Consider the following 21,051-nt stretch of genomic DNA (forward strand, 5'->3'; position numbering starts at 1 on the left):
ACCCCATATGACAGAGTGGAACTGCCGTATTGGGTTTTCTCGGTAGTAAACTTTATGGGAGCAGATTTTCAGGTCTTTCTGCTGTGGCGCCACTGGATAGGTTTGAACCGCCAACCTTTTGGTTAGCAGTCTAGCACTTAACCTTTGAGCCACCAGGGCTCCTTAGAATTGTATATACCTTTTTTTTTTTTTAAACCCATTGCCATCAAGTCGATTCCAACTCATAGTGACCCTATAGGACAGAGTAGAACCACTGCGTAGGGTTTCCAAGGAGTCGCTGTTGGACTCGAACTGCTGAACTTTTGGTTACCAGCCAAGCTCCATGGCAGGGGGAAGGTAATATAAACTCAATTATGATTAAGAAAATGCTTTATTTTGTTTTTAATGAGAACTAAATTTAGGAAGCTTGAGTCATCTGGAGACAAAGCAGTAGCAGTAGGGAAGTCCATGTAATAGAGAGGAATGTCAGATCTGCGAAGTTCAGGGAGTTTGGCCTCAGTGAGGAAGGTTGGAGAAGCCTCTTGTGGATGTCTGGCCAGGACTGAATGCACAGAAATGGAGAGGGAAGCCCAAGGAGATCTTCAACAAATAAGTCAATAAGCAACATCATGATAAACAAGAGAAAAGACTGAAGTTGTCAAGGACTTCATTTTACTTGGATCCACAATCAATGCCCATGAAAGGGGCAGTCAAGAAATCAAATGCTGTATTGTATTGGGCAAATCTGCTGCAAAAGACCTCTTTAAAGTGTTAAAAAGCAAAGAGGTCACCTTGAAGACTAGGGTGTGCCTGGCCCAAGCCATGGGATTTTCAATTGCCTCATCAGCATGCAAAAGCTGGGCAATGAATAAGGAAGACCAAAGAAGAAATGACGCCTTTGAATTTTGGTGTTGGTGAAGAATATTGAATACACCATGGACTGCCAGAAGAAGGAATAAATCTGTCTTGTAAGAAGTAAAGCCAGAATGCTCATTAGAAGCAAGGATGGCAAGACTTTGTCTCATATACTTTGACATGTTATTAGGAGGGACTGGTCCCCAGAGAAAGGCATCATGCTTGGTAAAGTGGAAGGTCAGTGATAAAGAAGAAGACCCTCAATGAGATGGATTGACATGGTGGCTGCAACAGTGGACTCAAGCATAACAGCTATTGTGAAGATGGCACAGGACCAGGCAGTGTTTCGTTCTGTCGTACATAGGGTTCCTATGAGTCAGAACCGACTTGACAGCACCTAACACCACCACCAATGACAAGTCAACATAAGTAGAGGGCAATACAGCCTAAGGAAACCAAAATGACCATACTTCTTCAGTGACCCGAGGATAAGAGAGTCTCTTAGTTGTAGGGTGAGGTGGTTTTACAGATGCAATATTTTTGGCCTGCAGGAGAAAAAGAAAAAAAAAAATTTTTAAGGATTGAAACAATGTACAGTCATGGGCTAGGTGGCTGGTTAGTAAAACCTAAACAGCAGATCTGAGCTTAATTTAAGGGATTAAACTAAAAAGAGGACAGAAACCATGTACCTGAACTGGACCTATAAGATTGATGTCTATTAGGCTAGAGCCTAAAATGAACTAAGGGCCACAGAAATTACATCATTTTTGCTTTCGTCCAGTTCAGACAAGAAGAACATGGAAGAGATGCACCTACCCAAAGTGCATCGAGTACTTGAGATAAATGGATGACGGAACAGAAATTATTCCACCCCCACCCGTTTTTCTTGTCTTCCCTGTCATGAAAAATGACCATTAAACTAGAAGGGTAAATCAACTTTTCAAGAGTTAACTGAAGACTCCTGTAAGGTGAAGAACCTGTAAGGACAAAAGAAAAAAAAAAAAAAATTAAGCTCTCTAAGCTTAACTTCTCTTGACTTAAAAAATTACATCTCAGCAAGAAGAGTTTACAAATAAGGACTTCTAGCTGGAATCAGCAAAGACAGAAATGAAGACTAAAGAGTAAATGTGGACAAACAGAGTTTCAGCTTTATAAAAAACAGAAGCTTGATTCCTGAAACCAAGACATGGGACTTTTTACAGATAACTGAGCAAAATTAACAACCTATTATTAACGTAACATCTGTGGGCACTTAGAAAAGGAAGATGTGATCCAGCAGAAGTTAAAAAGAGTTCACTAGCTAGTCATTTCCTTTTTTTGACAATGTTGCTATACCAGCACAGCAAGGAAATTTAATAGACAAAGCACATCTGCTGTTTGGGGCTGCATCTGGGAGGAAGCAGTTGATTTTTCATAATCCCTCAGCCTACCAGATGGATGACTTTTTCTAATTCTTACAAAGGTGCCATCCACACTACCTGCTGCCCTGGGACAAGGGAATAAAATTAGACTAGGTAATATTCTCAACTGATGAAAATATTTATCAACAGCATGCTAATTAAGTGCCAGTCTGCAGTGGAAGGTGCCTGAAAATGAGAACATAAATGATGGACATGGCACACAGACAGATTTGCAGAGGACATGAAATAAGGGGCAGGATTACTTGTTGGAAGTAATCAGTGATACTCCCCATGTCAGAAAGCTAAGAAGAGGCCTAATTTTGCACAATGCAATTTAATAGAATCCTATGTTAAGTGCTGAAAAAAAATTTTTTGTGTGTGTGTGTTAGGTGCTGAACATAAACTGCAATGAGTGTAGTTATGTTTTATCAACGTTTGTGAAAAAGACTTCAATACTTTAGGATTTTAGTGGATTGTATTAAAAGAGTCAATAGGGTAATACTGCTGCCTAAAACACTCCCAGGATGCAATTAGAGAAATACAATAACTAGAATGAAGGCATTAAAAAATCCTTCTAGTCTGTATGAATTGATTGAAACCTGGAATGGTACTGCATTCAATTCTTGGAATCATATTTTGGAAGGCGGATTGGCAAAGAGAATCACTTTCCAAGAGCTTTCAAAAAATGGATGAGGACAAGCTGATGGAGTTGGTATTTACCCATTCCACTCTGCTGTGGAATCAAGGCTAGATGTATTGTGTTAAGACTCTAACAAAACAACAACAACAAGAAAACCATTGCCTTCAAGTAGATTTCGACTCACAGCGACCCTATAGGACACAGTAGAACTTCTCCACAGGGTTTCCAAGGAGCGGCTGGTGGATTTGAACTGCCCACCTTTTGGTTAGCAGCCAAGCTCTAAACCTTGTGCAGATCTGCTATATTGGAGGGGCATTGGAGGACCCTTTGCAAGAGATGGATGTTATTCAGCAGCAGATTTCCTGGTTAACCCAAGGCAAAACTAGGGGTGAAGGGGAAGAGTGGGTACTGCTTCATTTGAATAGTTCTCAACCCTGGTTGCACATTAGGATCGCCTAGGAGGTGGTTTTAAAATACTGATGCGCAGAGATTCTGACTTTATGGGTCTGGTGTGGGGTCTTGGCAAAAATATTTTATCAAAACTCTTCCACTGATTTTACTGTTAGAGCTGAATTGGAGAATCACTGTACTATACGAATACTTGTTGAGATGTTAAAGAAATTAAACCAGATGTTTTCTCTAAGTCTCTTTACAATTTGAGAAAATAAATGGAAACTAACCCTTGTGGAGCATATGTTTTATCTTCTTTAATCATTGAATTAAAAAAACCTCAAAATTAATATGTATAAATCCTTTAGCTAAATGCCTTTTGTGTAGTAAGTCCTCGATAAATATAAATATTAGCTATTATTATTGTATCTTCTCTAAAGCCATTCAATGAAAGTGTCATCCCGACATTTACCAAAAAAAAAAAAAAAGAAAACCCAGTTGCTATCAGGTTGATTCTGATTCATGGCGACCCCGTGTGTGCAGAGTAGAACTGTGCTCCACAAGGTTTTCAAGGTTGTGACCCTTGGGAAGCAGATCGCTAAGTCTTTCTTCCGAGGCGCCTCTGGATGGGTTCAAACCACCAACCTTTTGATTAGTAAAAACAAAAACAAGCACATTGCTATGGAGTAGATTTTGACTCATAGTGATCCTATAGGACAGGGTAGAACTGCCCCATAGGGTTTCCAAGCAGTGCCTGGTGAATTCGAACTGCTGACCTTTTCGTTAGCAACCATAGCTCTCACCCACTATGCCACTGGGGTAGTGAGCACTTAATCATTTGCACCACTGAGGGATATCCCTACATTACAGATGAAGAAATTGAAACTCTGACGTTGATTTTCCAAAACCGTCAAGTAGCAAACTATAAAATTGGGATTTTAACCAGATTTAAAGCTAGTTCTTCTAAATGCCAGAGCCCCTGTTGTTTACCTCTACAAAACAGGACACCTCTAAAAGATCTAGGAGTTCATGCAGATCATGATTTACCTGAATGAGCACTAAAAAATGTTTTTTCATTTCTTTCTTTGAACATTTAAAAAAATTAACAAACCAAATCCATTGCCAACAAGTTAATTCTGACTCAGTGACCCTATAGGACAGAGAAGTGCCTCATACGTTTCCAAGGAGTGGCTGGTAGATTCCAACTGCTAACCTTTTGCTTAGGAGCTGAGCTCTTAACCACTGCTCAATCAGGGCCCCGTTTAACAAGCCAGGTCCTCCCAACCTGTTTGTAAGGAGTCTCTCTTCAATGACATTTCTGAAAAAGAGAAACAGAAAAGTAGACATCCACATTTTTTCCTAATGTGGTCTGATGGAAACTTCTTTGTAGGTTTTGAGATCCTCTGACAACAGGGAGAATGAGTGGAGGTATCTCTACAGAAATTAAACAGAGCATTTGAAGCAAAGAGGAAAAAACTGCTCCCAAGTAAAACACCTTTCATACTAATGAATTGGTAGTGTAAACATCTGTCACTTTTGTACAGTCTAGCTCTGGTAGGTTAATTACATATTAACACTGATGTGGTTAGGTTCGAGGTGACGGCCTAGTCATATCTGACCTCTCGCCTGAGCCAGATTGAACCCGGCTGACTTTGCTTGTGTGCAGTGATTGGTGTTAAGACTACAGGAGAAACCGTCTCCAACCAGGCTGTGACTAATAAGATCGTAAACACTCCACCCGAAGACATCCTTCGAGGTCTTCACACGCAGGCTTAGGAGATAAGGTAAATAAACCTTCCTCTTGTGGGCTACATACGACGTCAGATGGTCTGCTCCTGATACCCTACGTTTTATGACTAAAATCTGTTCAATTTGCTTTTGGATTTAGTGTATTTCGTTACTATAATTGAGGCGAGAACTCCGTCTGATTAGGTGTTTTTCCACCTTCTCCCTGAGAAGAAAGTGGAACTTAATGCAGAAGAGAGGGGGTAACTATTTTGGAGACGGCGGATTGGAGTGGACACTCCATCGCGTAGTATGATTCTCAAGGTTCTCCTAGCTTTCCTCTTCCCCTGCCTTACAGAGGCATCAGCTCTTCCCCCTGGCCTCCAAAAATATCTTTGCACCCAAAGCGTAAGGGTCATTAGAAACTAGAGCAAGTAAGAGCCGAGGAGGCCTGGCGGGGAGGGGCGCGTGGAGCGAGGGCCCGAGTGGCGGAGAAGGCCGAGCGCCGCTTGGAGCAGCGATCCCGGCAGAGAAGGAGGGGGAGAAAGCGGGGCGGATCCGAGGTCGGGGTGCGGGGGGGGCGGGTGGGGGGTCCCGGGTTCCCCTTCTCCATCCTCGCCGGCGTGGGCTCTGGTGACGTTGCGGTTTCCTCCTCCCTCCAGCGGAGCCTCTGCGCCCGCCGTGCCCCGCCCTCTGCCTCTCTCCTCCCACACCCACCCGCCCGCGCCCGCCCGGCTCGCAGTCGCGCCGCCCGGGGCTGCAGGGGCGCATCCCATGGCGCGGCGCCCAAGGGCACCCATGGCGCGGCGCGTGCGTTGAGGGCTCGGCTCCGAGGGCGCCGGGGGCCCGGGCGCCCTGGAGTAAGAGGGGCCGGGAAGGGGCTCTGGAGCCTGGGCCGAGGCTGCGGAGGCTTCGCAGGAGAGGACAGAGACTTAGCCGGGAGCGGTAAGCGGAGAGGCACGCACGGAAAGGGAAGGGAAGGGGCGTGCGGCGAACGCCGCTCTGGGCCCCGCACGACGCAACTTTCTTCCGGGGCCTTGGGCTGATCGCCAGCCAGGTTGGCCCGGCTCCCGCGGGAGGCGAAGAGCCACGTCCCTCGCCGGGCGCCGAGCGCTGCGGGCTGCGCGCCGGGGCCCGGCTCGGCTGGTCTGGTGGGCGCGCGCGGAGCCATGGGCTTCCCTGGCGGCGGGGCAGCTTTCCGTTCCCTCCCACCCCTTGAACGGCCAGCACGGCGCCGGGCACAAGCTTTCGGGTGCGTGGGATCTGGAGGCTCAGCCGTGATTTTACGGACGGCCCGCGGGGCTTCGGCTTCCCTCTGCCCCGTGCGAGGCACAGCCTCACGACCTCCCTTTCTCACATACCCTGGTTAGCGAGGCTGGAGTCGGGTGGTGTGTGAGTTCTGGCTCTGGTAGCCCGACTTTGCGGCTGTAGAAGCCGAGGAAGCACGTTCCGAGCCTCCCCCAGACGTGGATTCCAGCGCCGCTTGGCTCCAACGACGCATGGAGAAATTGTTGGTAAACCTCACTCTGGGACGCCGCGCGGGCTGGGATCCCAGAGCAGCCCCTGGTCAGGGCGTGTGTCTAGGGAAGGAGAGGGCTTACTCACAGGCTGGGAAGCTGTGTAAGCGATGCCACATGGACCCAGGCATCTGCCAGGGGCCAGAATCTGAGCTGCGTTTGTAACCCCAGAAGTTTTTCGTTTTCGTCTCTTATTTTAGGCAGCAGCCTGCCTTTAGACCGGCTGGTATTAAGGTTGAAACCGAATCCATTGCTTTAAAGCATGAGGTGAACCTCATTTACCTGGAATTCCTTAGGTCAGGAAATGGCACTTTGAGTTTCTAGGGATCTTCTTGTAATAAAGTCCTTTTATAAGTTTTTCGTTAGTCATGGTTTAGAGAAAGCTAGTTAATGAACGTTAAATTGGAGAATGTACAGTATTTCATAGACAGCTCAAAAATGTTTGTAACTTGGAAGAAATAAAACAGGATTATCTGATTTTTTTCTCTTCAGGTCACTGTACAAATCTAAATCCTTTCATGAACTATGTAGGTAAGATGTGTTCTAGTAAAACTAGAGAAAGGAAAAGATTGAATTTAATGACTCTGCCATTTGTTGACTACTGTGTGCAAAAAGTGCAGGACAGTGCTGGTTTCTTAGGAGACATACAGGTGTGTGTAAGAAACAGACAGCCCTAGGTGTCTTGGAACTGCTAATCTGGATAGATAGAAAAACATAAACCACAGCTGAAGAGTTTGCACTTGGGAAGAGTTATTTTTCATTGACTTGTTAAATGATGTCAGTTTCAGTTTCTTCAACTTTTAGTTAATCAAATAAAAACAGTGGCCTACAAAGTACATTTTGACATTCAGGTTAAAAAATATTGCTAGTATAAAGCCCCAAACCCATTGCCATGGAGTCAGTTCTGACTCATGGCAACCCCATGTGTTACAGGGAGTACTGCTTCATAGACTTTTCTCGGCTGTAATGTTTAGCCCTTTGGTTACCTTTGGTAAAAACAGTATGCCAGCCACTTTTTACGCGTCTGGACCTTAGAGCTAAGGCGTTTATTCTGCTTTTAATGCATTTGGTGTCAAGGCGGGTCCCTCTTGAAATGTATGAAGCTTAGCATACCAGAGTTGGAGCCTTGTTTTCGTGCAGTTTGAGCATTCTATTAGGCGATGCTTCCTGGATGTGTTAAGTTTTGTAAACTTCTGCTTTTTTCCCTTTTATTTCTGTGAGATAAGGCTTGTGAGCATAATTACGGCTTTCCCGGTATGATAGTTAGGAAGCCGTGATGGGTTTGTTTTGGTTTTCCTGTCTGATATTTGGAAAACCAGAGGTTCCCTGCGTAACCTAATGGAAAGGCGCCAACAATAAATTATCTACATAGTTTTGTCATGCCACAGATCGGTAGTGCCAAAGTGCCATTCGCCTCATTGGCGCATTACATTGCTAGATCATGTTTCTCAAAATCCATATTCCCAAAAACCAAAAACCAAACCCATTGCTGTCCAGTTGATTCCGACTCATAGTGATCCTATAGGACGGAGTAGAACTTCCCCATTGAGTTTCCAGGGAGCAGCTGGTGTATTCAAACTGCCTACCTTTTGTTTGGCAGCCAAGCTGTAAACCACTGCTCCACCAGTGCTCCTAAAATCCATATTATCAACCAAAGATTTAAACACACTCAGTTAGTAAGCATGCATTCCAATACTGAAAACATGCCATCAAAAAATAATAATAATAATAACAATAATGAGGAGAAATGTGATAATGATTAAGGAAGCAGATAACGAGGCTTTCTTCTGTGGTGCCACTGAATGAATTCAAACTGCCAACCTTTAAATTAGTAGCTGAGCAAAAACCATTTGCACTCCCCAGGGACCTATTGATAGTATATGGGCAGGAAGTATGAGGGGATTCTCAATAAAAGAAATGAAAACTTGCAGCAGAACACAGTATAGACCTTTGCCTTTTGGGTGTTATGAGGGTCTATGGTCCTAAAAAAAAAATTTTTTTTTTAAAATTCAAGTTCCTTTGAGGCTGGGGACCCAGTTGTGGGAAGACATGGGGTAAGCTAGTTAGAAGTCAGCTAGGTTTGGGATGTGGGGTGAGGACCACCATAGTGACTAACATTTGTGTGTACTTCTAGTTTAATATCCAGGCAGTCCCCTGGTTACAAATGAGATCCGTTCTTAAGTCTGTCTTTAAGTTGAATTTGTAGGAAAGTCGAAACAGGTATTACATATGGTTCTTAATTGGAGTCAGTTAATCAAACGTTTGTCATAGTGTATGGTATATATATTTATCTTGTGAAATGAAGCCCTGGGGGTGTAGTGGTTGAGCTCAGCTGCTAGCTAAAAAGTCTGCGGTTCATATCCCCCAGCCGCTGCTTGGAAATCCTTCCGGGCAGTTCTGCTATGCCCTATAAGGTTGCTATGAGTCAGAATTGACTTGATGGCAACAGGTTTTTTTTTTTTTTTTTTTTTTAATGCGTATAAAACAGTTAAGAAACACTTTCAAACCACACAATGTTTTCATGAACGTCACAAAGTAGTACGAGTGCTCGTTATTACAAACCATTGTATTTGGCTCAAAATTTTAATTTAGGCTTTATGGCAGTCTGTTTTTAAGTACAAGTTGTGTGTAAGTGACACGTTCGTAACCTGGGGACTGCCTGTATATCAAATTAATTCACAGATTAGTTAATACAGTTCATTTAAATGGGATCTGTGGACTTTCCAGTCCAATACCTGCAGTGCCGCCACCAGCGAACCTGGCGATTATGTGAGGTGAAATTCCTAACTTCACAGATGTTGCTCAACCTTTTCCTCATTATAAAGATTTTTTTTTTAAATCTCTAAAAAAGTGTTTTAAGATCATAGATGACAATACGTTCTGAAATTAAACAACAGAATGTTTGTTTATATGTTAATGTCATTTGTGACAGAATATTTGATACCTGTTTCTGTTTGTCTGGATCACCCTGTGCTACATGAAAAAAAATTCTGCTTGCCCCTCAGTATTACGATTTCAGCAATGATTGGGACGGAAAAAAGGAAGATAAAATATTTAAATTTAGGACTTAATGTATCACTAATCTCAGTTTTTAAATGGGACAAAAAAAAAAACAGTAAAATTGCAGCGTATATTAAATATTACTTAAATCTATTGTCATGTTTGAGTCCTAAGTAATGTAAATGTTTTTATCCTTTTCACCACCACCATCTCTTCTCCTACTATTTACCCACACCCCACCCGACCCTGTAAATGAAAAGAGAGAAATATGATAATTGTCCTGAGATGTGTTTGTGGCAGGTCTTTGAGGAGAATCTGTGGTAGAGGGAGCTTCTTTATTTTCTGTGAGGGACTGGACGTTTTTTGTGGCTGAAGGAGTGGGTAAGGCACCCTGTGAGGTGACCAGCAATCTCCTGAAAGAATGTGTCCAAGCAGAGGACAGGATTGTTCTTACTACTATATTAAATGCCTTAGGATTTTCTCATCTTGCAACTACATTACCTTCCTTGATCATGATTTATAGAATAAATTTGGGGGTGGGGGTGCTTAACAAATTACCAGCAGATGTTCGAATGACACAACAAAATTCTCTGGACCTCAAGTCAGTACCCAACATGGGAATCAGGCTATTGTATAAGGTCCGAGTACTGAAAGGGGAAGTTTTTTTTTTTTTTTTAATTGTGCTTTAGGTGAAAGTTTACAGCTCAAGTTAGTTTTTTGTACAAAATTTTGTACACATATTGTTATGTGACCCTAGTTGTAATCTCTGTAATGTGACAGCACACTCCCCCTTCCAACCCTGGCTGTCCATTCAACCAGTTCCTATCTGTTTCTGCCTTCTCATTCCTCCTCCGAACAGGACCTGCCCATTTAGTCTCATGTATCTACTTGCACTAAGAAGCACACTCTTCATGAGTATTATGTTTTATAGCCCAGTTTAATCTTTGTCTGAAGAATCGACTTTGGGAATGCTTTTAGTTCTGGGCTAACAGAGAGTCAGGGGTCATGTCTTCTGAGGTTCCTCTAGTCTCAGGCAGACCATTAAGTCTGGTCTTTTTATGTGAATTTCAGTTCTACACCCCCACTTTTCTCCTGCTCCATCAGGGACTCTCTGTTGTGTTCCCTGTCAGGGTGGTCATTGGTGGTAGCCAGGTACCACCTAGTTCTTCTGGTCTCAGGCTGATGGAGTCTCTGGCTTATGTGGCTCTTTTGTTTCTTGTACTAAGATTTTCCTTGTGTCTTTGGTGTCCTTCATTCTCCTTTGGTTCAGGTGGATGGGGACCAATTGATTCATCTTAGATAGCCACTCCCAAGCTTTGAGGACTCCAGACGCCACTCATCAAAGTAGAATGCAGATTATTTTAATAGACTTTGTTATGGTCATTGGCTTAGATGTCCCCTGAGACCATGGTCCCCAGACCACTGCCTCTGCTACTCTGTCCCTTGAAGTGTTTGGTTGTGTTCAGGAAACTTCTTAGCTTTTGGTTTAATCCAGTTGTGCTGACTTCCCTGTGCTGTGTGTTGTCCTTCCCTTCACCTAAGATAATTCTTGTCTACTATCTAGTTAGTGAATTTCCCTCTGCCTCCCTGCCCACCCTTGTAACTATCAAAGAATGTTTTCTTCTGTGTTTAATGTTTTCTTGAGTTGTTGTAATAGTGGTCTCATACAATATTTGTCCTGTTGCAGCAGACTAATTTCACTCAGTGTAGCACCTTCCAGATTCATCCATGTTGTGAGATGTTTCGTGGATTTATCATTGTTCTTTATTGTTGTGTAATATTCCATTGTGTGAATGTACCATAATTTGTTTATCCATTCGTCCGTTGATGGAGACCTAGGTTGTCATCTTTTTGCTGTTGTGAACAGTGCTGCAGTGAACATGGGTGTGCATATATCTATTCCTATGAGGGCTCTTATTTCTCTAAGATATATTCCAAGCAGTGGGATTGCTGGATCATGTGGTACTTTATGTCTAGCTTTTTAAGGAAGCACCAAATCGATTTCCAAAGTGGTTATACCATTTTACATTCCCATCAGCAGCATATAAGTGTTCCAGTCTCTTCACAGCCTCTCCAAGATTTATTATTTTATGTTTTTTGAATTAATGCTAGTCTTGTTGGGGTGGAATGGTGTCTCATTGTAGCTTTGATTTGCATTTCTCTAATGGCTAATGATCGTGAGCATTTCCTCATGTATCTGATAGCTGCCCGAATGTCACCTTTGGTGGAGTGTCTGTTCATATCCTTTGCCCGTTTTTTAATTGGGTTATTTGTCTTTTTGTTGCTGAAGTTTTGTAATATCTTATTGATTTTAGAGATTAGTCCCTGATCAGATATGTGGTAGCCAAAATTTTTTTACCTGGTCTGTAGGTTGTCTTTTTGCCCTTTTGATGAAGTCTTTGGATGAGCGTAAGTGTTTGATTTTTAGGAGCCCCCAATCGTCTAGTTACTCTTCTGGTGTTTGTGCATTGTTATGTTTTGTATTCTGTTTAAGCCATATGTTAGGGCTCCTAGCATTGTCCTTATTTTTTCTTCCATGATCTTTATCATTTTAGATTTTATATTTAGGACATTGATCCATTTTGAGTTAGTTTTTTGCACAATGTGAGGTATGGGTCTTGTTTCATTTTTTTGCAGATGGATATCCAGTTATGCCAGCACGATTTGTTAAAGAGACTGTCTTTTCCCCATTGAACAGACTTTGGGCCTTTGTCAAATATCATCTGCTCATAGGTGGATGAATTTACATTTGGATTCTCAATTCCGTTCCATTGGTCTGTGTATCTGTTGTTGGACCAATACCAGGCTGTTTTGACTACTGTGGCAGTATAATAGGTTTTAAAATCAGGTGGTGTGAGGCTTCCCACTTTGTTCTTCTTCAGCAGTGCTTTACTTATCTGGGCCTCTTTCCCTTCCATATGAAGTTGATGATTTGTTTCTCGATTTCATTAGGAAATGTCATTGGAATTGCATTGTGTCTATAGATCGCTTTGGGTAAAAAAAAAAAAAAAAAAAAAATTTTTTTTTTTTTTTGGTAATAGATGTTTTCATGTTGAGTCTTCCTATCCATGAGCAAGGTATGTTTTTCCATTTAATGTAGGTCTCTTTTGGTTTCTCACAGTAGTGTCTTGTTTGTTTTCTTTGTATAGGTCTTTTATGTGTCTGATTAGATTTATTCCTAACCATTTTATCTTCTTGGGGACTCCTGTAAATGGTATTGATTTGGTGATTTCCTCTTCGATGTTCTCTTTGTTGGTATAGAGGAATCCAAGCGATTTGTATATGTTTATCTTGTTTCCTGATAATTTGCTGAATTCTTCTTTATTCCAGCAGTTTTCTTGTGGATTCTTTGGGGTTTTCTGTGTATAAGATCATATTATCTGCAAATATGGATACTTTTACTTCTTCCTTACCAATTTGGATGCCCTTTATTTCTTTTTCTAGCCTAATCGCTCTGACTAGGACATCCAGCACAATGTTGAATGAGAGTGGTGATAAAGGGCATTCTTGTCTGGTTCTCTGTTCTCAAGGGGAATATTTTCAGACTCTCCCCCTTTAGGATGATGTTCGCTGTTGGGTTTGTATAAATGTGCTTTATTATGTTGAGGAATTTCCCTTCTATTCTTATTTTGCTGAGAGTTTTTATCATGAATGGGTATTGGACTTTGTCAAATGCCTTTTCTGCATCAATTGATAAGATCATGTGTCTCTTGTCTTTTGTTTTATTTATGTGATGGATTACATTGATTGATTTGATATGTTGTTGAATTCTATTGGCTAGAATTTTGTTGAAGATTTTTGCATCTAAGTTCATAAGGGAAATTGGTCTGTAATTTTCTTTGTGGTGTCTTACCTGGTTTTGGTATCACGGTTATGCTGGCTTCATAGAATGAGTTTGAGAGTATTCCATCTTTTTCTATGCTCTGAAATACCTTTAGTAGTAGTGGTGTTAACTTCTCTGAAAGTTCGATAGAATTCTCCAGTGAAGCCGTCAGGGCCAGGGCTTTTTTTTTGTTGTTGTTGGGAGTTTTTAAATTACTTTTTCAATCTCTTCTCTTGTTAATAGGTTTATTTAGTTGTCCTACCTGTGTTTATGTTTAGGTAAGTAGTGTGTTTCTAGAAATTTGTCCATATCCTCTAGGTTTTCAAATTTGTTACATTATAATTTTTCATAGTATTCAGTTATAATTCTTTTAATTACATTTGGGTCGGTTGTGATATCACCCATCTCGTTTCTTATTTGGGTTATTTGCTTCCTCTTCTGTTTTTTTTTTTTTTGTCAGCTTGGCCAGTGGTGTAGCAATTTTGTTGATCTTTTCAAAGAACCAGCTTTTGGTTTTGTGAACTAAACTTTTTTCTCTTCTCTATTTCATTTATTTATGCCCTAATTTTTATTATTTGCTTTCTTCTGATGCCCTTGGGCTGCTTTTACTGCTCTGTGTCTGTCTATTCAAGATGTAGGGTTAATGTTTTGATTTTGGCTCGCTCTTCTTTTTGGATGTGTGCATTTACTGCTATAAATTGACCACCGATTACTGCTTTTGCTATGTCCTAAAGGTTCTGGTAGGGTATGTTTTCATTCTCATTTGATTCTGTGAATTTCTTTATTCCATCCCTAATTTCTTCTGTAACTCAGTAGTTTTTGAGCAAGGTGTTGTTCAGGTTCCATGTATTTGATTTTTTTTCACCTTGCTTTTTTTGTTGTTGGTTTCTACTTTTAATGGCTTTATGGTCGGAAAAGATGCTTTGTAATATTTCAGTGTTTTGGATTCTGTTAAGGCTTGTTTTGTGGCCTAATATGAGGTCTGTTGTGGTGAGTGTTTCATATGCGTTGGTAAAGAAAGTATACCTATCTGCCGTTGGGTGGGGTGTTTTGGATATATCTATGAGATCAAGTTGGTTGATTGTAGCATTTAGATCTTCCATGTCTTTGTTGAACTTCTTTCTGGATTTTCTGTCTTTCACTGAAAGTGGTGTGTTGAAGTCTCCTACTGTTATTGTGGAGTTGTCTATTTCTCTTTTCAATGCTGTTAAAGTTTGTTTTATGTATTTTTGGGCCCTGTTGAGCACGTAAATATTTATCATGGTTATGTCCTCCTGATGTATTGACCCTTTAATCATTATATAGTGTCCTTGCTTATCTTTTGTGGTGGATTTTGCTTTAAAGTCCTTGTTTTGTCAGAGATTAATATTGTCACTCCTGCTTTTTTTGATTAGTGTTTTTCTTGATACATTTTTTTCCATCCTTTTTGTTTCCGTTTGTTTGTGTCTTTGAGTCTAAGTTGTGTCTGTTGTAGGCAGCATATAAACAGACCATGTTTTTTTAATCCATCCTGCCACTCTGTCTCCTTATTGGAGCATTTAGTCCATTTACATTCACTATAATTATTTTTTATAATTACTGATAGATTAGAGTTTAATGCTGTCATTTTGATGTATTTTGGGGGGCGTGTGTGTTGTCGACAGTTTCTTTTTTCCACTTAATTTTCTGTGCTGAGTCATTTTTCTTTGTATCTTTTTCATTGTTGTTGATTTTGTATTTTCTCAGTCTTTATGTTTTCCTTGTGTTTTTATTTTGGTGTGTAGGATTGTTAGTTTCCTTTGTGATTACCTTAATATTTACTCCTGTTATTCTAAGTTTAAACCAATCTTTTAGTTCTTGATATTGCCTTGACTTCCTCTCCATTTGAAAGTTCTGACTGCATTATTTAGTCCCTCCTTTTTGTTTTATCATTGTCATCTTTTACGTATTGACATCTCTTCCCATTTTCAGTGATTTAGCTTTGATTTATTTTTGTGACTTTCCTATCTGAGTTGGTATCTGGGTGTTCTGTGCTGTCTTCTAATCTTGAGTTGTTATCTGATATTATTGATTTTCTAAGCAGAGGACTCCCTTTAGTATTTCTTGTAATTTTGGTTTGGTTTTTACAAATTTCCCAAACTTCTGTTTATGTGGAAATGCCCTAATTTTGCCATCATATATGAGAGACAGTTTTGCTGGATATATAATTCTTGGCTGGCAATTTTTTTTTCCTTCAAGGCTTTATGTACGTCATCCCATTGCCACCTTGCCTGCATGGTTTCTGCTGAGTAGTCAGAGCTTAGTCTTATTAACTGTTTTGTAGATGACTTTTTTTTTTTATCCCTAGCCATTCTTAAAATTCTCTCTTCATATTTGAGTTTGTCAAGTTTGATTATAATATGTCTTAATGACTTTCTTTTGTGATCTACCCTGTGTGGGGTTCAATGAGCATCTTGGATAGATATCTTATCATCTTGCATGTTATTGGGGAAGTTTTCTGTCAACAAATCTTCAACAATTCTCTCTTTGTTTCCTGTTATCCCCCCCATTCTGGTACTCCAATCACTCGTAGGTTATTCCTCTTGGTAGAGTACTACATAATTCTTAGTGTTTCTTCATTTCTTTAAATTCTTTTATTTGATTTTTCTGCAAATAAATTGATGTCAAGTGTTTTTGTGTTCAGCCTCACTAATTCCAACTTCCATGGCCTCAGTTTTGCTCCTGTGACTTTCTATTGAGTTGTCTGATTCTGAAATTTTTTATTGTTAATCATTTGGATTTCTCTTTACTGTCTCTCTGTGGATTCTTGCAACCTGTTAAATTTGTCATTATGCTTTTGTATAATGTTCTTAAGTTCCTTTCTTGCTTTGTCTTTGTGTTCCTTGGTTTGGTCTGTGTTTTGTCTAATTTCCTTCCTGATCTCTTGAAGAGTTCTGTATATTAATCTTTTGAATTCTTCCTCTGGTAATTCCAAGAAGTTATCTTCTTCTAGGAGTTTTTTTTGGTTCTTGGTTTTGGTCGCTTGCTGAAGCCATCATGGTCTGCTTCTTTATGTGATTTTGTATTGACTGTTGTCTCCAAGCCATCAATAAGTTATTGTACTTATTTATTTTATGTTTGCTTTCGGTGTTCTAGCTTTTTGTTTTGTTTCGTTTCAATATGCCCAGATAGGCTGGTGGCGTGGGCTACTTTGATCAGTGGCCTCTTTGAAGCTGTCACATCCTGTCACAAGGTGGTTAGAGCTGTTAATAGGTATATAAGCCCAGGAGTCGGTTTACTTTTCTTGTGTGGATTCAGCTCAGGTGTCCAGGTCTTTGGTCACTGAGTGTGTGGTGCAGGCTCTCACCTACAGTCCCAGACAGGTGGGGGTGATTGGAGTAGGCACATGCATTTGCTGTAGTAGGGGGTCATGTGCTGAGCAAAGTACAGGGCTGACGGCTTCCTCTGAGTCCCTGACTGGAAGGTGTGTCTCTGTTCCCTAGAGTGCGTAGGTATGTCAGTTTTGTGGCCGGTCTTTGGACACCCAATGCTGTTGGCTGTAAGGACTGGGAGACACCACTTATTCTTGGACCCGTGTTGCAGGTGGCTCATTGAAGTGGGTGGAGCCACCAGACCTCAGGCCCCTGATGAGGGTTGGTGAGAACCCTGTTTAATGGGCAGGGTGGTGTAGATGGCACAAATCTGCCACTCCCCCTCAGCTGTTGCAGTTGGAAATTGGCTTCAGGTATGTACCTGTTGTACTGTGCTGATGAGAGCCTATGCTATTGAAATAGGCCCACACAGGTTTAGGCAGGGGTGAAAGGCATGAAAAGCATTCAGAGTTCATGGACCTCTTATGCCTGTGTGGCTGTGCTTGCCCTGAGTTCCTAGCAAAGGGGAGCTAGGAGATTATTTTTTCCTGTTTGTTGATTTGTTCCCTCTCAAAAGCTGGGAGAATGGCTTAGAGCACGTGGTGGGTCCCCCTTCTGGATCAGGGGGCACAGCAATAGCTGAAGTCAGACTGGGACCCAGAGCAGAGTGGGGAGGGGGCCAGGTAAAGGGAAAAAGTGCTTCCCAGAGGGAGGAAGTGTTGTTGTTTTTTTTTTTTTTTGATCGTACACGCTAGGTTAGACACTTGTACTTAACTTTAGTCAATTCAGCGCCACTTCTCCCTGGTTCCAGAGGCCTGAGCAGACTCTCCACCACTCAGGTGTCTCTTAGTGTGGAAAACATGTCCTGAGTGCTACTGCTTGCCTTAGCCTGGGTGTGCCAGCTGATCCAGCCTGCAGGTCATGTCTGGCAAATCCTCGCTGCTTCCGAACTGTCTGTCCCTCCCTCTGCTGCTCAGTCTGACTCCACTATCTTTGTCTTTGTTGTTCAGAGCGCCTAGATTATCGTATATAATCTATTTACTTGTTTTTTCGGGTCTTTGTTGTAAGAGGGACCACCAGAAGCATCTGACTACTCTGCCATCTTTTCCCCGCCTCCCGGATTTTTTTTAGTGCAATTCCTATGGTGAGTTAGTGCCAGGATAGGAGTAGAGATTAAAATTCCAGACTCCGAAGGCACTGTTCTATGCTTCCATTTGGTGATGGCAATAATTAGAAATAAGTGAGTTTTAAAAAGCCTTGCATATTCTAATGCTCAATTCTAATAGGAAATTCCCTTCTACAAATTAAACTTTACGGTAAGTAGATAGTATTTTTAATTGAAATAATTGTTCTTTAAAGAAAATCTTTCTGTATATTTAGTAATAAACATATAGTCCTAAATGCTCACCCATCTAACTTTAGCATCCACAGCTTCTAGTCATGTGTGGAACAGAGTTTTGGTTAGCTGATTGGAGAAGAGTTACAGAAAAGAACCAAACTAGAAAGAGAAATAGAAAATGTGGTAGATGGGAAATGAGGGGTCATTAGAATTAATAAACTCTTATTACAGATCAGATGCATGTAGACAATTGAAGGAAAGGAAAAGTCTCTGATAGATCACACAGTGGCTGCACAAATACTTGCGTTTTAAGATTGCTTAGTACTTTTTACTTTCTTCAGAGGGTTATCTTTCTTCTAATGTTATTTTAGCTTAGAGGAAATAGAGATGTAGAGTAGATGTATTAAGGTCATTTTAGCGGTGTGGAAGTAGTATGAAGGTAAAGGACTTGTCTCATTTACGAGTCGTTCGGATGTACCTTAAATATGAAATTAACCTAAATTGCACATTTAATTCTACCTTTCTCTTTTATTATTCCAAATTCATATTATTAGAGAGTCTTAAATTTTCATTTTCTTATTCATCTCCTTTATTTTTATTACTACTCACTACTGCCCATGAACTGTCAGCTTCCTAGCATGCATATGTTCCTCCCAGGCTTCAGTAAGTGGCTATTTTAAGTGCCTTTCTGCAGCCCCTCTTCTTCTCCACTCTGGTATCTCTTCACATGCCATGGAAGAATTCCATTGTGAGGCCTCTTCTAATTCTTGCAGAGCCCTGGGCTGACTACACAGTTCTCATTTGCTGGCTTCAGGTCTTTTATTGTTGGGTGCTTTACCAGTTGTGTTGCTTACTTCCGACAGATCTAGGCAAGCTCCAGCCTGTTGAGGGTGTGGACTCCATGACCTCTTTCAGATGCCCAGAAGAGTATAAACCTGCTGGAGGTACTGTGCTCATAGAGCCTGTTGGAAATCATGAAGAAGAGGGAATGATTTTAATTTGGAAAAAGAAGAGAAGTTGTGAAAGGCATTTATTTCTTGGATGGAGTTGTTTGTTCAATCCTTAATTCAGAATACCACTGTGAATTTTCTGTGTATTAAGATTACCACTGGATTTCCTTCTATTTGTTTCAACTCCCTTGAAATATTCTGTACGCATTATCTTGGTGAGTGCTGTTTGTCATCAGATGTTAGTAAACAATTCCTGACTGAACTGCATTTGCCTCTTCAGTAATGTGTTAAAGTTATAAACAATACTGATAATAAGTGTGGCTTGCTTTGGCATTTTATAATTGAGAATAGTTATAACCATTTGGTAAGCATTTTCCTGCCCCCCCCCCTTTTTTTTTTTTTTTTACCAGAGCCCCAGTAGCACAGTGATTAAGAGCTTGGCTACTAACCAAAAGGTAGACAGTTTGAATCCACCAGTCACTCCTTAGAAATTCTATGGGACAGATCTACCCTGTCCTGTAGGGTTGCTATGAGTCAGAATCAGCTTGACAGCCGTGGGTTTCATTTGGTTTTGTTTCCTTTTTTAAAAAAAAATACAGCAAAAGATGTATATTCAGTTTTGACTCCTAGTTGTGCATAGACGACATACCCTTTGTGGAGTATTTGTGTCCATCTGCTTTGTCTTAAATAGGGTTAGTGAGTTTGCAACTGAATGTGTGAGTGTCTGCATGTCAGAAAATTTTTATTTTTGTGTTATTTGCAGAATTTATAGTGCCTCTCTTCCTGATGAGTATGAAAAATAACAGGGTAATCATAGTAAAATTCTCAGCATGTGTTTAAATTAGCTTATATACTCTTTTGGTAGAAATTGAATAATAGGTTTATAATCAGTTAAAAATCTGTCATTTAAAGCTTTCCTTTTGAAATATTGGTTTTGTACACAGATGCCATAGAGTTGTAAAGTTGTATTTGTTGATTAAATCAGTACTTTTGCAAAAAAAATTGGCATTTTTCTCGTGTGTAACAAACTTAGCTACAAAGCAATAGGCATTTAATGCATGCAGATGTTATACCACAACAAAGTTGAATCAGCATTTCATAATTCTAAAAAGGAACTTGTAAAGGAAATGGACTCACCAAGGTTGTGAGTCTATAATATTTTTATTGATGAAGTACCCAGGCAGCATACCTGCTTAACTGCTGGAACCAAATGGCTATTGCAGGCAAAATGAGGATATGAGTTAGCGGTTTCTAAAGTGATAGGTAGCAGTGTTAGTGTTAGTTGTGTAAATTTTGGTATAAAATGTAGTAATCTGCAGTTTCTCTGCCCAAATTTATAAATTTTGATTCTAACCTGAATACAGTATAGATTATTCATTTAAAGAAATAACTGACTAGAAATCGACCCCTTAGTTCACAAAGTAGTCATTCAGATTGGAGTATTGAGTACTAAGTTTCTAAAGTTATCTTACACCCCAAAAATTGCTTTAATGACAAAAAACTTAAGACTTGCATGTTAGAAATTATCAGGTAGTTTGAAAATGTTTCATACCAAGGTGTACTCAACACCCTAGCATTTAGTGTGGGCGGTAGTGAAGGTCAAGATGTTATACAGCTGCAGGACAACACTGCTTACCTTCTCTTCAGTCCTGACTGTGAACTTTTCTTCTTGAAGCTGTGCTATTTTTTTTTTAATTATTTTATTGTGGTAAAAATATGTAACAAAACATTTGCCAGCTCAGTATTTTTTACATGTATAGTTCAGTGACATAAGTTATGTTCATCATGTTGAGTAATTATCACCACTGTCAGCTTCCAAATTATTCTACCACCATTAATAGAAACTCAGTGCCCTCTAAGGTAAGACTCCTCCTTTCCCCCTCCCCTGCTCCTGGTAATCAGTAATAAACTTTGGTCTTTATACGTTTTCCTATTTCATGTAAGTGGAACCATATAATGTTTGTCCTTTTGTGACTGATTTTACTCAGCTTAGTGTTTTCAAGATTCATAGTGTTGTAGCATGGATTAGAGCTTCATTTCTCTTTATGACCGAGTCATATTGCATTGTATGTACGTACCACATTTTATTTATCCATTCATCTGT

The 21,051-nt window shown here is 40.5% G+C and overlaps 1 protein-coding gene across 2 annotated transcripts in view; it reads left to right on the plus strand.

Moving 5' to 3' along the window:
• The first annotated feature begins 5,768 nt into the window (after positions 1-5,768).
• The window catches only part of DSE (dermatan sulfate epimerase), a 73,815-nt gene continuing 58,532 nt past the window's right edge, over positions 5,769-21,051 (plus strand). The window contains exon 1 of one of the 2 annotated variants that reach the window (XM_003404272.4): positions 5,769-5,934. The gene's annotated coding sequence lies outside the window, so the exon portion shown is untranslated. The remainder of the gene's footprint in view (positions 5,935-21,051) is intronic. The other variant, XM_064290082.1, reaches the window with a different exon arrangement.

The sequence above is a fragment of the Loxodonta africana genome, chromosome 1, assembly GCF_030014295.1.
Source record: "Loxodonta africana isolate mLoxAfr1 chromosome 1, mLoxAfr1.hap2, whole genome shotgun sequence".
Lineage (NCBI taxonomy): Eukaryota > Metazoa > Chordata > Mammalia > Proboscidea > Elephantidae > Loxodonta > Loxodonta africana.